The following is a 17,827-nucleotide window of genomic DNA, read 5'->3' as shown; positions in this document are numbered from 1 at the left end:
TTATCACTCACTTAGAAAATTTGGATTTGGAGACTTCTTTTGCAGGGCCATCAAAACTTTATATAACAATGCAAATTGCTCTATCAAGCTTAAATATGGTTCTTCTGCTAGATTCGATATACAACGGGTTCATCCATCAAGGTTGTCCTATATCACCTTATCTTTATCTACTTTCAGCCCAACTTCTATGCACTTATCTAAAGTCAAGCAGTCTACAAGGTATCATTGTTGCTGATATAACTATAATTATCAGTCAGCTGGCTGACAACACTACATTGTTTCTAAGGACAGCTCATAAGTTTCTCTAGCTATTAGTATTATAGAATTGTTTGCTGGGGCTTCTGGTCTTTGTTTGAATCTAAAGAAATGTGCACTATTAGCTATTAAAGATTGTAATGTTGACTCAGTAGCAAATATTCCTGTAAAGAATTCTGTAATCTACTTAGGTGTCACATAGAAAAAAAAACAAAACGAAAACTGAGTCAATGGCTTCTTTGAGATTTATAGTTAAGAGGTAGGGTTTTACTTTCAAAGGCTGAAGGGATATCTAGGTTAACATACAGTACACTGCTCTTTCACTTAGTGTTCACAGTCACACATGTAAAGCTATAGACAAAATGTTATTTGACTTTGGAAAAATCATACTCATCATTTAAGGAAGTCAGTTCTAATGAATGAGTATAGTAAAGGTGGCCTTAACTTTTTGGACTTTACCACTTTGAATAACACATTTAAAATTAACTAGATTAGGCGATGCCTCAGGTGTCCGACTTCTCTGTGGAACTTTATTCCCTGTTATATCTTCTCCTCGTTAGGTGGTCTTAACTTTCTTTTAGTATGTAATTATAATATTGATAAGATTCCCCTTAAACTTGCTTCTTTCCATAAACAAGTGCTACTGACATGGTCTTTAATCGTCAAACATAACTTTAGTCCACACAGGTTTTATATATGGAACAATAGATATGTTCTATACAAGAATAGATCCATCTTCTTTAAAAAATGGTTTGACAACAACATTGTTTTGATTTGTCAGTTATTTAACCAGGATGGCCAACTTTATTCTTATTCTGAATTTCTGGAACATTATCAAATCCCTGTTACTCCCAAGGAATTTGCAATTGTTTCTGATGCCATCCCCAAAGGTGTTGTTACACTTTTTAGAGGATTTAGGGCCGATGGTAATCTTTCAGGTTTGGGTGATGTGCTTGAGACAAATGTTGGAAAATGTTGTTTTTCTCTACATTGTAAGAATATAAACAAAACAATTTGTCAGTTTTTTCAACATGAAGTCATTAGTACACCCTCTTCATTTTCTTACTGGTCCCATTTTGTGGGGGATATCCGTTGGGATAAAGTCTGGCTATTGCCACAAGTTTTTTCTGACTAATAAAGTGAAAGAGGTATCCTTTAAAATGCTTCATAGGTTTTATCCTTCTAATCATTATTTATAGAAACTCAAAAAAGACAGATGTTAATTGCACCTTTTGTGGGGATCATAGGGAAACTCTTGAGCACTTATTTTGGTTATGCCCTTATACGAAACTTCTTTGGAGTATATTGCCACGATATATAATTAATTTTATGTACCCTGATTTCACTTTGCGTTGGGAAAATGTACTGTTGGTTTTTTTTTTATTTCAAAAACAATCTCACTTCTCAGTTTTACATTACACAAATTAATTTGATTCTTATTTTTAACTAAATTTTATATATACATAAATCTAAATTTCAAAATAAGAAACCAGATTTTATATAACTTACTTATAACATAAAACATTATATCTCTTTTATATCTGGTTGCAAAAATAAGAAAGCTGCTAAAACGATCACACTTTTTTTGCTTTACAAAGTGTTTATGTAGGCCCCCCCTTTTTTTTGATCTTCTGATCTCCCCTGGTGTAATTAAGCTGGTTATTTTGTATACATACATATATATATATATATATATATATATATATATATTTATATATTATTAATAAATATATATATATATATATATATATATATATATTTTTTTTTTTTTTTTTTTTTTTTTAACAGTTTGATTTGAACTTGGCGGTGGTAATGATGGTTACGGCAGGTAAAGATGACGATTCCTCACCAGAGCACCTATGGCCATATCTGAAGTCCATGTTTGAGATTTTTGAAATGAAGAAAGATTCATATCTTTTTACATGTTTACTCTGTTTACGGAGCACAAACTTCATCACTGCCTACAAGAATTCACCGTCCTACCTGAGAAAGCATGGTGAGGTACGTAAACATTTGTTTAATTCCAGATAAACATTTTAAACGAATAACATATTAGATTGTCTGGTTTTCTTATACACTTCTAGACCTCCACATGTACAGTAAAGATAAAGTAAATAGCTAATGCAATATATCAATAACTTCAGTTAATATGTCAATAACTGTGGTTAAAATCAAAAGCTAACATCTGTTGGCAATGCTTATGATGTTTGCTGGCAATAACTTATTTCCACCATGTAACAAGCTTAATCGTACCACGTCAAGCTCCGCTTTTCTCTGGGGGGGAGGGTGAAAGTGGTAATACTCATAATTTACATATGGGGTATACACTTTATCAAAAATTTTCCACCACAACTGTGCTTGTAGTAGTTGCAGTTTTTATGCTATGGTTGGTCAAATGACTTTTTATATATTTTTATGGATTTGCCCGCCAAGCTGTAGTATTGGGACCGGGTCCTGTGTGAATCCACTGCAGTGTTCATTTTGACACCTATTTTTAATTTACTAAATAGTCTTAGTCACATTTTAGTCAAAGCCTGTTCAATTATTTTAGTCAAAATAAAAATGACTAAAATTCAGTGTTAATTTCGTTGACGAAAAATTTGACAAAAATATGCCCTGATTATATTATTCAATGGTGTATTCTCCCACTCAGTTGTTTTGGTAAGAGAATTATTACTGGTGTGCTACATCAGTAATGCCAGCTAGCTGTGGAAGAAATAGCTTGATGACTGTCTAGTTGCCAAACTTTTCTAGCTGAGCTATCCAGCTACAACGAAACATTTCACCCTACAATGTTTAGTAAAATTCAGCAGGTTTACTACTTAGCTAGCTAAGCTAGCTAAAGAGATTGAAATCTTACACTAATTATTGATAGCACTGATAATATATCAATAGATGTGTTAGATGAAAAACAGAATGAACTTGAAGAATTTAATCATGAAATAACAAGTAAGGTATATATTAAAAATAAAGCAAAATGGATGGAGAAGGGGGAAAAATGTAACCAATTCTTTTTAAATCTTCAATAAAGAATATACAGTTCACAACTAATCACAGCTAATGGTGAAACTCTTGTGGCCCCAGCTGACATAGTAAAAGAAGAAGAAAAATATTTTACAGAAATGTTTTTGTTTAAGTCTCCACCACTGCCACTGAATGAGGCTCATTGCAAAGACTTTTTCCCCAAAAAATCATGTAAAGCTTTCAAATAAACAAAAAGAATCATATGAAGGCCTAATTACAGAAGATGAGCTCAGACAGGCAATAAAGTCATTTCAACCTGGGAAAACACCTGGCCTTGACGGCATCCCAATTGAGGTGTATCAGACTTTTTATGATCAAATTAAAGAACCATTACTTACAGTACATGTTTCAATTATTCATACGATAAGGGTGTACAGTCTGAGACCCAACACGTTGGTTTAATTTCTCTATTACTAAAACAAGAGGCCAATATAAAGACCCAGTCTACCTAAAAAAGTGGAGACCGCTTACACTTCAGTGTTGCGATGCTAAAATATTAGCAAAATGTATAGCCCATCGCATTAAAAGTGTCTTGTCAGATATTGTCCAGTACGACCAGTCTGGGTTTTTACAAGGTCGAAATATTAGGGTCAATATTAGGCAGTTACTAGAAATTATAGAGAATTACGAAGTATCAAAAAGGCTGGTTTTAATTTTTATAGCGGACTTTGAAGAGGCCTTTGATAAAGTTCATCTAAATTTTATTTATAAATGCTTAGATTATTTCAACTTTGGCAAATCTAATAAAATGGGTGAAAGTTTTGTATAGCAACCTCACATGTAAAATTATAAAGAATGGTCATATTTCATGTAATATTTCATTATCAAGAGGGGTAAAACAAGGTTGTCCTTTATCGCCGTATCTGTTTATAATGGCAGTTGAAATACTTGCATTAAAGATAAGATCAAATAATAAAATCATAGGTTTAGAATTCCAGGGACTACATACAAAGGTTTCAATGTATGCTGATGATACCAGTTTCCTGTTATCCTTCCTTGCAAAGTCTAACACAAGACCTTGATTACTTCTCCAATTTGACAGGTCTGAAGCCAAATTACGACAAATGTACAATACTTAGGATTGGGTCTCTGAAAAATACAGCATTCACCTTACCATGTAATTTACCCATAAAATGGAAGGATGGATCCGTTGATATACTTGGTATTCTCATTCCTGAAAATACAAGTAATCTCTCAGAAGTTAATTTCAATAACCAACTCATTAAAATAGACAAAATTCTGCAGCCATGGAGAGGGAAATATTTGACAATTTATGGCAAGATCACCTTGATTAATTCCTTAGTCGTATCTCAATTTCCGCATTTGTTTATGACATTACCTACACCAAGTGAATCATTCTTCAAACTATATGAGCAAATCTTCAAATGTATATGGAATGGTAAACCAGATAAAGTTAAACGTATGTATCTATACAATGAATATGGATTGTACATATGTGCACAAAGCAAGGACTATAAAGACATGGTTTGATGAGTTCGGAGTGGAAGAACTTGACTGGCCTGCACAGAGCCCTGACCTCAAGCCCATCGAGCACCTTTGGGATGAACTGGAACGGAGATTGCGAGCCAGGCCTTCTCGTCCAACATCAGTGCCTGACCTCATAAATGCTTTACAGAATGAATGAAACACTCCAAAATCTTGTTGAAAGCCTTCTGAGAAGAGTGGAAGTTGTTATAGCTGCAAAAGGGGGAGCAACTCCATATTAAAGTATATGTATTTGAATACAGTGTCATTACAATGTAATGGTCAGGCGTCCGAATACTTTTGCTAATATAGTGTATTTAATGATGAACTACCTGTATGTGTTGTAGCAACTCAACCTATCCATCTCTCTATGTGTGTGTGAGAAAGAGAGAGAAAGAAAGAGGGAGAGAATTGTAAAAAAAAAAAAAAAAAAGTCAAAACTGTCAGCAATCTGCCTGACCTTGCATATTTTAAAGTCAGAATCACAAAGAATGTTTTCCTGCTGAATATTGTACCCACAGAGGCTTGTAACTCCCTCCCATAAACTATTCTTTTCTAAATAAAACACAGATAAATAAAAATGATAATAAATCAATTGGACACATTACTGTTTATAACAGGACATTTTGAACAGAGTTCCATATAGATCTTTAGTTAGGGTAAAGATAGTTCCATAGTTCCTTCATTTTAAATTATAATTTTAAATTGTAATTTTGTCCCACCAGTAGTTTGATTGATGTCTGGTCTGCTATTATTATTAATTATTACTGCTACTACTACTAATAATATTTTGCATTGTTACTGTTATGAATAAAAATAACAAAGAAAAATATTAATATCATTATGCTAATACAGAAAGCTTGAGCAATGATGTCATTTTGATCAGTCTTTTTACTTCAGAGCACTGACGTGGACCAGCATGGGATCAAAATGTGGAAGGATGATCTGGACTTTAGGATTCTCATGTATGTACTCAGTTCCTTTCATGTCATGAATCTACATGTCTTCCTGAACAGTTGTTTTAGATTAATTAGATTAGTCAGCCATTTTATGGGATGCAAATATTTCTGTATTTATGGTATCTGATTTGCTGCCAAAAAATGTACTCAAAGTAGCAAACGATTTGCACACCTGGTAAGGCACTCACATTGTGTGCAGTCTGAGTTCTGCAGCCCAGAGTTGAAACCAGCTATGTAATCTGCTGACAATGACCAGGATTAGCTTTGGAACAATTGACTTTGTTCCACCACAGACAGAGGTGGGCAGATCAGACAGGGTCTCCTACTTACATTGCTCTCAGCACTCTGCAACTCATCAGGAGCCCATACGAAAAAAAATGTATGGTTCATATACAGCAACCATATATCTTCCTTACTTAAATTGGGCAGAATTACCTTCTGTGTTTCATATAAGTCCAATATGTGTCCTATATAAAATCAGACCAATTATGGCCACTTTCTTACTAAAAATCACACGTACAACTTATAGGGGATTTTTGGGTCATATGCGAATACTGTAAAGTCTTATATGAGTTTTACATGACAAGAGTATGCAATCGTATATGGTATTATTAGAAAATCATGGAAAAACTATTAAAGTCCTATACAAATCATTTAAAGTTCTTATACTGAATCATATGGTAGCCAAATTAAAGTCAAATAGGATTTCCTGTCATTTGTTTATAGGTATCTTGTACAGTTTTCATATGCTTCTAACAGGGAAATTGTGTGTCTGCTCTTCAAGCTTTACATGTTTCTAATCTAATTCCTCATATTGCAGCAACAGTATTACTATATCTCTACACATACTTATCATATATGATTTCAGTCAATGACTTACACAAATTTGTGATGGAAACACTTTCATTTGAACACAATCAAAGTGATACTCAATCACATTCCTACTTCGTAGCAAACTGAACTTTGCTCAGGAAAATGCAAAACACACACAAAAAAACAACAAAGATACCTTCAACAAATCAGTCATGGCCATCAATCATCAAAGAGCATTAAGGTTTCTGGATTTTTCTGTGTTTTCTTCTTCCCTCTAATCCCAGTTAGTTTGGCATTGATGGCTGCACCGATGCTGGAGGGCACCACATGAGGCCACTTTTGCAGTGTTGCTCCTGTGAGACAATAAATGAATAAAAGGCAAAACATTGTTCTTGTTAGGAACCAAGGTGACCCACAATTAATTACAACATATCAAGTTAGACAAATCAACAGCAGCATAGAGGTGGTGGTGGTCTAGTGGTTACGGATCTGGGCTTCAAAATGGAACCCCAGGTTGTGAGTTTGATCCAAGGGTTTGCCACTATTGTGCCCCTGAATAAGACACTTAACCCAAAATTACTCTAGGGTTACAGTTCTTGTTGACTGTAAAACTGCTGTGGATAGGGTCAACGAAATAACTGATAACAATAATAATAATAATAATAATAATACCCCATAGTGCAGTAATATAATATGTGTCAAAGACACTACATAATTACAATACTTTGAACTGATTTGAAACTTACTATAGATAGCATCCACTTTAATTTTGTCAAGAGCCTGGCGGTGTGGTCCAGAATCCCTGGATGTTCCTCGAAGATTCCTCACAAGGAGCACATCCATTGGGAACACTGCCATCAGGAGTGTTCTCACAAAACAGGAGGCAGAGTTCGCATTCTGGGCCACAGCCCAAGCCAGTCTGTCAACATATACCTTAGATCCAGGAAAAATTTCCACCTGTTGTTAGAAGAGTACAAAAACAATTTATTATGCAGTGTTGCCAAGGGCTGGAATAGTTTTATATAAATATTGATTAAACTTGGAAAGCTGAGCTGCATGTAAGCTGAAGTTTGTCAGGGCTCCCGCCCCCTAGCTGTTGTGTTTTTGTTTTTCCCTGTCCATGTGCTTTTGTTTTCCTTGTGTTCTAGCCCTGCCCCGCTCTCCGCCCACCTGATTGTCTCCACCTGCCTGCCTCCACACCTGCTTCCCATCACCTCATCAGCCCAGCCCTATATCTACCCTGCTTGTCTCTGTCTTGTTTGCCAGATCGTTTCAGTGTTTCTGCCTGTCTCGTTTCCTGCCTGTTTCCCTGTTTGGATTTTGCTGGGTTTTGCCTCGCCTGTTCCTCGACATCGTCTTTGCCTGCCCTTCTGTCCTGATTGCCTGATCTGCCTGCCTTCACGGTTTGACCCTGCCTGTTGCTGTTTTGATCCTTGTTTTGCCCTTGGACTGCCTACCTTGTATTTTGACCCTGCCTGTTTTGGACTGCCTGCTTGTTTGATGATTCTGCTAATAAACGCCTGGAATTGGAGCACTCGTGGTCCGCGTCTGAGTCCGTGCCTGAGTCCTGACAAAGTTAGCTGCAAAACTCGTGGCAGAATAGTACAACAAATGATATTTTAAAAATGAAAGTAATAACTATAATACCAATACATCATAAAGCAAAATAAATGAATAAATAACCCAACTAATGTTAAGTACACCAAGAAACAGATATACACTATATGGACAAAAGTATTCAGACGCCTGACCATTACATTGTAATGACATTGTATTCAAATACATACTTTAATATGGAGTTGGTCCTCCTTTTGCTGCTATAACAGCTTCCACTCTTCTTGGAAGGCTTTCCACAAGATTCATTCAGTAGAGCATTTATGAGGTCAGGCACTGATGTTGGACGAGAAGGCCTGACTCGCAATCTCCGTTCCAGTTCATCCCAAAGGTGCTCGATGGGGTTGAGGCCAGGGCTCTGTGCGGGCCAGTCAAGTTCTTCCACACCGAACTCATCAAACCATGTCAAGGCACAGTCATGTTGGAATAGAAAAGGGCCTTCCCCAAACTATTGCCACAAAGTTGGAAGCATAGCATTATCTTGGTATGCTGAAGCATTAAGATTGCCCTTCACTGGAGATAAGGGACCTAGCCAAAACCCTGAAAAACAGGTGTGGCCAAATACTTTTGTCCATATAGTGTATGTCGTTACAAAGTCGTTGCAGATAATTCCTGGATAAAATTACAGCTCCAGTTACTAGCTGCTAGCAAGCTAACTCTTGCAACTGTTGCAACTCTTGCAACTACTAGCCACCTCCTCTTTTGAAAAGAAACTAGGCTACATTATCCACCTTTAAATGGACTGTTGTGTTGTCTCCCTCTCTTTTGTATATTTCCTTTTGCCCTGTTTTAGGATGATGTTTCACATTCACCAGAGGGGACTGAAGAATCCACCTCCACAGGTATAGGCCTACAGGTAGACATTTTGAGTAAATAGGGAGTAAACTGGAGTAAATAGTATCAATATATTGATATAGGTCAAATCTATATCAATATATTTATATAGATTTTATTTTATTTTTTCTTTCACATAATTGAGTAATGTTGTCCCCTCTTTTAGGACATTACACTGTTACAACCAGAGACCACAATAGAGTCACCATCCATAGAAAATCAGATGAAAAGTTTTGTTTAAATGTCCTCTAGCTGTCAGTAGGACATTTGGATACAGAGGATTATCAAAGGCTATTCTTTGGAATACACTAAGGTGAGAGTTCTTACTTTGAAAAGAACCAATTCTTAATACTTGAATCTGTATTTCTTAAAAAAGCATTGTCTTTCACATTTACATTTATTAGTTCATGTTATCCCCTCATCCAGGTAAATCTACCCCTGAGGAAAGGGCAGCCTATACCCAAGGAAAAACAGGTAAACATGTCCTTTTGTAGTTTTATTGTACTCTCTTTCAAGTATTGATAGTTGATATTAAAGAATCTCATTCTTTTTAGGATGACAGCCCTATGTCACATTCACCAGAGACTGAAGACTGACCCTCATCAGAAGTACAGATGCATAAGAAATTTACCCCAGACTATACATAAATCAGGAATGTTGTATGTAATTTAACAATTGTCCCAAAATGTCTAGAGATAACAGTGAATTTGTGATCAGTTATTTAAATCAGCAGCACAATGTATTGTTGATTAGTTTAAAAATAAAAATAAAAACAAGTGTTGATATTTGAAATTATATATCTTAAACAGTTTTGTTCTTTTCAGGATGACAGCCCTATGTCACATTCGCCAGAGACTGCAGAAGAGTGGACCTCATCAGAAGTACAGGTAAATTAAAAAATTACCCCAGACTATACATAAATCAGGAATGTTGTATGTAATTTTAATTTACATTGTGTTATGTACACCTGTGTAACAATTGTCCCTAAACATATAGAGGTAACAGTGAATTTGAGATCAGATACTTAAATCAGCACATAGCATAATGCATTCTTGATGAGTTTAAAAATAAGAATACCAATATTTAAACTGTAACTCATTTGTTTTGGTACAATTGATCTTTGCGTACTATCACTCATATTTTGATTCTTTCCCATTTGTTACAGAATACCAACCAATCAAACCATGCCTCTCCAGGTCCCTCAAATGACTGTGTCACAGATACCAGTTGGTTGAACATCCTCGCATTCTCCCTGAAGCACAATGTAACAGGGGCTTTAATGGAGGATCTGCTGAAGCTGTTAGGGTAAGGTAATGTAATCAGGATCCTGCAAGCATCCCACATAGCAAGTACATGCTGTAACTGTGAGACAAAGTTTAGAGTTGGGTCAATTTTTTATTTGTATACCTTTGAGGGATCAATTTAAAGGTCTTTTGGAGAATGAACCCATTTCAAATACTTACAATGACCAAAACAGAGATGGGATAACAGATATTTCTGTTGGAAAGTTGTACAAATACCTGAAATCAGTTAGCAATTCTTTCTTTTCCCTGTCATTCCATTGTGATGGAGTGCCTGTGTTCCAGTCATCTAAATTTAGCATCTGGCCCTTACAATGCTCTGTTAATGAAGCACCTCTTTATGAAAGAGATAGAAATGTCATACTATGTGCCTCGTGGTTTGGGTCATCTAAGCCATTGATGACTAGCTTCCTCAAACCTTTTGTGGAGGAATGCAAAAATCTTGGACAAACAGGCCTTCACTGGCAGGATCCAGTAGATCAGTCAATCAAAACGGCAAAGGTCTATGCATTATGTGCCATATGTGATGCTGTTACATGACCATTATTGCAAAATTTCAAACAGTTTAATGGAGAGTATTTGTGGGCATTACTTGTGGAGGGTGTGAGCATTTTGCTAGGTTCAGGCATTAGCCAAGAGGATATTGACCATGCTCATGAGGCTCTTGAGCTTTATGTGAAATCAGTTTCTGTGTCTGTATGTCTGTATGGCGAAGAGCAGATGACTTTCAATGTACATTCACTCCTACATTTGACTAAAGCTGTTTTCACATATGAACTCTGGACAAAGTGTGGAGAATCAGGTCCGCAATTTGGCCGGAATTGCCCTTTTACACATGTAGCACACAACAGGAGATTGTCCGTGACAGACACGTTCACACCTACAGGAAATATTCCGGTTTGATTTAGCTGAGGGGCGGCGCCTGGGTAGAGCGTGCAGAAGGCAGGACATGACACAAAAACTACACTGCAGAAATCGCAGTGGCTGTATTCGAAACCGCCTACTGCATACTGTGTACCGCGTACTACACAAGTATATACTGTATACTGCATCCTATTTTTCAGTGTAGTACCCAGTATGTGATCATTAATGATTACATTTGTAGTATGTTACATTGTCGCATGAAATCATTGCGAGTTTAGAAACGTCCAGATTTCCTCGTGGTATTTTCCAGTTAGACACCACTTGCATTCTCACGAGTGAAAAGTATTGACGAGATCACCAAGTATTCGCGAGTTGATGTATTTTCTGTTTTTTTCTTTTCAATGTCTTACCTTTCGGTGGTACGGGCACATAATGTGGCATGGAGGAGGAGAAGGCAAACATAGCTATTGTACTTTTGGGTAGCCTATAAAAAAATCACACATAGCCATCCAAATGGTGCTACCGGTACACATAATTTATTATTAATTATACATTTATTATAACAGGAAGGTAAGTTTTTGTTGTTCGCTATGTAATGTTAGGTCACCAGTTCACCTGTCTCACTATACCTATCACTATTACTAAGCTACAGCTTAGCTAGCTACTAACCAGATAATAAACTACTAACCAATGTTATTGATCATCGTAAGAGACAAGTTTTGGCAGTATAACTATAGCTAACTATTTCTTTAATGATCATTGGACTCAAAATAGCATGTATTTGGACGGATCCGCAATGTCGACGAAACAGTGGAAAGCAATATACAGGCATGCAGAAAAGATTACGAGGCAGATGTTTGTATTCTTCCGGTTTCACGCCAGTCGCATGACAGAAACGTCATCAACACGCCCACTCGCTCGCGGTGGATCCTCCAGAACGTTGCCTGCTCTATTCACACATGGGCTCACCTCGACATGAGGCGGACTTTTTACTAGGGAGCTGGCAGAACGAAGTCCGTCACATGTCCGGTCCGAATGATTCGGACATTTGCATTCTCACATACAGCTCCTCCGGCTAAGGGGCAGATACGCTCCGGCGTCCAGTGCATGTGTGAAATGGGCTTATGAGTGTTGAGAATTTGGGTCCTCTCTGGGCCCAGTCTGCTTTCATGTTTGAAAGCTATAATGGCGACTTGCTTAAGCAAGTCAAAAGCAGTAATGCGGTGCCTCAGCAGCTTTGCAAAAGAGTTGCATGGTCTCGTGCATTGCCACAAATAGCTAAGGCCTGCTCATCCAATGATATCTCACCTGAAATGAAATCATTCTTCACAGAAATGCCCTCAATTAAACATCATGTAAGGAACTATGCTAGATATGACAAGGTGACTGCACTTGGAGTGCCAAAGATTAGGCCAGTGTCCGAAAATGATCCGATTGCATTGCATGCAGTGTTAGATGTACTCGGGACCTCTATTGGCAGATACTGTAACAGAATAGTTGTCAATGGAGAGGTCATTCACAGCCAAACATACACAAAGACAAAGAAAAGGAACAACTCTGTTGTGATATTGAAAGATGGTCGCATTTTCAAGGTTTCATACTTTCTCTGTGTCAGTGAACACCAACATCACCTATATGTAATTGGCAGATTTGGAAACTGTACAGTGCAGAAGCTGGTTCGAGGTTGTACTGTCAAGATATCACTGACCTTCATGAGGACTGTTCATTTTCCTACAGGATTTGAAAAAGCAGTTGTTTGGAAGCAGATCAGAACATATTATTGTAAATGAACAAAGTGGAGTTAAATATGTTTCTTAGATGGGGCATTCCATGGATGCCAGTACAGTGATTTAAAATGCTGAAAATTGTGGTGGTTGGAATATATTTTTCAGAACGTCATTAGAAATTTTGTCAGCTGAATATGAACTGTTGGAGGTGAGATGGAGAAGAATCACTTTGGCATTTTGGAAGGTTTTATGTTTGTTAAGAAATATAGAACTGTTAGTACTGTGTAAACTAAACTTAGTACTGTGATAGAGTTTACAGAAATTGTCATAAATGAAAATGAAATCTGGTGATCATATGTGGGATTTGAATGGAAAACTATAGTGATATGTGAAATTTGCAACTCTAACTTGTAGAATACACTCTAATAAATAATTTTGCAATTAAAATAGGTGCTTGTGTGTGTGGTTCTGAATGTCGTGTTTCATCTGAGGTTGAAAGTGTATGAATATACAGTATATGATTATGATGACTATAGGCTTAGGGATCCGCTTAGGACAAGGGCAAATGAAAATGAAAAAGTACAGCCTTATATTGATTGGTAAGCTCCACCATGTTCATATTTTACACACATGTCTTAGGTGGACATTCATATCAAAGTAGTATTATTTCCCTATGTTTTTCCTTATGATGAAAATCTATAAGGCTTTAGTTGTATGTAAGACATATATGACATATATGATTGCAAAATACATTGATATTATGCAATTTGTATATGTGGTTTTCGCACCATATACGGCCCATACAATATTCTGTTGGAACAGATAAGGATCACGTGTTTTTAACAAAACTTTTCCATATGGGTGCCTACGAGATGCTTGAACGGCATCAGTGCCTATCCTCCAGTTCATACCCAATTTACTGCTGTAAACTGGGAAACATGCACTTGGAAAAACAGTCATTTTGCTGTGTTTAGAAGGATTTCTCTCACACAAGTGGCTTTTGGGATGAGATCAGCCAGAAGTAGTAAAACTCACACTCACAAAAATAGTTGGGTGACAAACAAAAAAAGAACTCAAGATGACAATTAATGCAAGTGTGAATATAACTCTAAACAGATCTATACCATCACTGATACAGTTTTACACACACACACCTTATGGTGCAACCTAAGACACATCATCAGTGATGTAACCTGGGGTCATCAGGTGTTGCGGGTCTTTCATACATCATACAACCTCGCCCAGGCGACCCAGCCAGGGGTGATCAGTCTAGGTAGCTTGCCTAGTCCACGGATCACCCCTTTTGATCCACAGCCATCTTGATGCCTTCTCTGCAGCACCAGTGATGTTCCTGATGGCTCTCTTGATGTCCTCTAATCCCCAACAGCTTGAGAGCCCTGCAGAGCGAATAGCCAGCAAGTCCTTGGCAGCTGACCTCAATGGGGAAACAACGGGTCTTCCAACCCCTGCTTCGACATTCGTCTGCAATCGCTTCATATTTGGCCCTCTTCCTCTCGAACGCCTCTCCCATCCGGTCTTCCCAGGGCAAAACCAGCAAGATATTTGGCCCTCTTCCAGCAAAACCACCTGCCTTGATGACTCTGACACAAGAACCATGTCAGGCCTGAGTGTTGTCATGGCTATAGTGTCTGGGAATCTGAGCTGCTTCCCCAGGTCGACCTTCAGCTGCCAGTCCTGGGCTGATGACAGAATCCCCCTTGGTGGATTTGTGCTCTGCTGTGGCTTCTCTCCTGCCTTGACACTTTGCTAGTGCTTGCTGCCTGCTGAGTAAGATCCCTGTGCTGATGACCTCCGCAATAACCCTCAGCACCTGGTCATGCCGCCAACAGTAGCGTCCCTCTCCCAGGGCTTTAGGACAACAGCTCAGGATGTGTTCCAGGGATACTCTTTTCTGGCATAGTGGACATGCCGGTGTTTCTGCCAGGCCCCAGGTGAAGAGGTTGGATGGGCTTGGGAGGATGTCGTAGACTGACTAGATAAGGAATTTGATCCGCTGTGGTTCGGCTTTCCATAGCTCCGACCACGAGATGTTGCGGACCATTGCCTGCTCTCACCGAGTCCACGCCCCTTGCTGTCGCATCCCAACCATCCTGCTGATACGGGACTCCTCTACCCCTGCTCGGATTTCTTCCTGGACCAGATGGCGTCTTGCCTTACCCTGGACTTTGTGGTATTGGGGTCTTGGGATGCTGCCAAGACCTGCCCGTCCCACTGCAACTGCACCCACCAGCTCGTTATGCTGCAATTGTGCTACAGCCTGGTCAACTGCCTCCTGGGCCCTCCACTTCCTGCCTGTCCTCACCTCTATGCCTGCCGAGGAGACTTTGATGTCTGACTCTTCCGACAGGCTGCTGAAGGGGAGTCTTTGTTCTTACTCCCGTATAAGGCGATGCTACTGAGGCCCAACCATCTGCGCAGAAAGTGGCTGATCTTCCTCTCAAAGCCTTCAACCACGGTCAGTGGGACTTCGTGAACCAGGAGTGGCCAGAGAAGTCGTGGCAGAATGCTGTGCTGGTACATCCAGGCTCAGGTCCAGGTCCCCCTCAATGTGCTATTGAAGACTTTTCCCAGGCTCTTAACTGGTTTTTCCATGATTGATTGAATTAGGACTCCTCCTAGGGAAAAATTGCCCTTCCCCTTCCTCAGGACTAGGGATCGGGACTTAGTTGGCTTGAAGTCCATCCGAGCCCATTTAATGAGACGCTCGAGACCTTGGAGAATCCATCTGCAGCCTGGCAATGATGTTGTGGTCACTGACAGGTCATCCATAAACGCCCTGATGGGTGGTTGTCACACACCTGACTTGGTGAGAGGGCCTCTGCATTCCACCTCTGCTGATTTCACGGTGTTCCAGAGGTGATTCTCAAACTGAAGCAGCTGTAATAGTCCAGAATGAGATCCCTGATCTTACCTGGAACATGGTGTCGGACGAGTATGGTCTCCACTAGCTTGTGTGGGATTGATCCATAGGCATTGGCAAGGTCAAGCCACAATACTGCCAGGTCACCTTTGCCTTCCTGGGCCTCTCGGATCAGTTGGGTGACTATTTCTGTGTGCTCAAAACACCCTGGCACCTTTGGAATGCCACCCTTCTGTACTGCAGCGTCGATGTATGAATTCCCCAGGAGGAACTCCGTCATGTGTCGGGCAACGTTACTGAAGAATATCTTCTCCTCAACACTAAGGAGTGAGATGTTTCTGAACTGCTCAATGGTGCTTGAGTTCTCCTCCTTAGGGATCCAGATGTCTTCAAACCTCCACTGCTGAGCCACCCTTCCTCTCCTCCAGATCACTTTGATAATCTTCCATAGGCGGTGCATAAGTCTGGGGCACCTCTTGTAGACGACATAAGGCAGTCCACTTGGACCTGGTGCTGAGCTGATCCTAGCTGCTTTGACAACCTCCTCCACCTCCCTCACACTTGGCTCCTTGAGGTTGAATTGCACAGTTGGTTCTGACGGGGTTATCAGAGTGCTGCACGGACCAAGGTCCTCCTCTCTTGCGATGTCACTGTAGGTGGCACTGAGGTACGTATCAACCTCCTCCTGAGTACAGGCAAGTCGCCCGCTGCGCTTCTGCCCAAGGATCCTCTTGGTGAATCCAAAGGGATTTGCAATGAAGGAAGCTCGCTTCCGGGCTTTCTCCTTGCCCCTTCTTCTATGCCACTCTGCCCGACGGAGGGTTGTAAGTTTACTCCTGACGATGTTACGGAGCTCTACCAGGCCAGCCCTATCCTCCTCCCTTGCCTGCTTGTACTGTCGCCTTAACGCACGGAGCTCCCTCCGCAACTGGCTGATCTTCAGCTCTCGTCGATTTGGCCCCCCTGAACCGTTTGTAGAGCACTGCTCCTTCACGGCGAACCTCTCGGCAGCAATACTTATGATCACAGAGCTCATTAACTGTAACTTCTGGTCAGCGTCACCTCTGGATGTCAATTCGAGGATCTGGTCTACATCCTCATCGAACTGGCACCACTCCTTCTTCATGTTGGTGGCAGGCCACTTAACCTGACAATGTTCTGAATGCCTGACACGGGTAAGGCCCTGTGGGGCGTGGAGGGTCTGGGCGCTGTGGGTTGACTCCAGGCCGGGCTCCTCCTGCGCCTCACCAGGTACTGGGCCTATGCGCTGCACCACTTCCTTCCCCGACAATCACTTCATTTTGGCCTTGTGGATCCAGCCATGCAGGTTTTTGCAGACTTTGCCACATCTACAGACTGCGCTCATAGTTGTATATCCATGAGCTTGGGTCATTACCGGTATATCCGTCCTGCTGGAGTGCTCATTCTCCCCCCCTCTCGGGCACCCCTGGGGGTATACTTCATTGAGGCTTTCCGTAGCTTGTCTGTGGGTGCTCCCTCTAGTGAGCTGCAGATTGGGAAGCTAACCCTCACTGCCCCGTTTGCTGTCTCTCCAGCTGTCACTACTGTCTTCATGGTAGTCATCTGGTCTGTTCCCAGAGGTCACTGGTTTTGCCAGACTGAGCTAGTTTTACACACACACACCTTATGGTGTAACCTAGACACATCATCAGTGATGTAACCTCACACATTACACATACACATTACATTTACATTTATTCATTTGGCAGACTCTTTTATCCAAAGCGACTTACAAGTGAAGTACAGTACAACACAAGCAAAAAAGCATACGCAGTCAACAATATTAGAAGTACTGCAAGACCAAGTTCCAAAGGTTGGCCAGGCAAGGTGCAAACTAGCAGGTAAGGTTAACGAGTGCATTAAACCATTAGATTACCCTTGTCCTTTCTTCCTCCTTCATCCAATCCGTTGCGCTTTCATCATCATCTTACCCTTGCTGGGCACCAAGCAGGGCCGCAAGATCCCCATCTCCATAGCGCTGACAATTTTGACAACCCAATGCATCCCGAACATGGCCAATAACGTTTCCTCTGTGGTTGATATGATAAA

At 40.0% G+C, this 17,827-nt stretch overlaps 1 pseudogene; it reads right to left on the bottom strand.

Moving 5' to 3' along the window:
• Positions 1-14,145: 14,145 nt before the first annotated feature.
• Positions 14,146-16,868, bottom strand: LOC118789155 (annotated as a pseudogene).
• Between the last annotated feature and the right edge of the window lie 959 nt (positions 16,869-17,827).

This window comes from Megalops cyprinoides, chromosome 14, assembly GCF_013368585.1.
Source record: "Megalops cyprinoides isolate fMegCyp1 chromosome 14, fMegCyp1.pri, whole genome shotgun sequence".
NCBI lineage: Eukaryota > Metazoa > Chordata > Actinopteri > Elopiformes > Megalopidae > Megalops > Megalops cyprinoides.
This window is presented reverse-complemented; position numbering and strand designations above follow the sequence as displayed.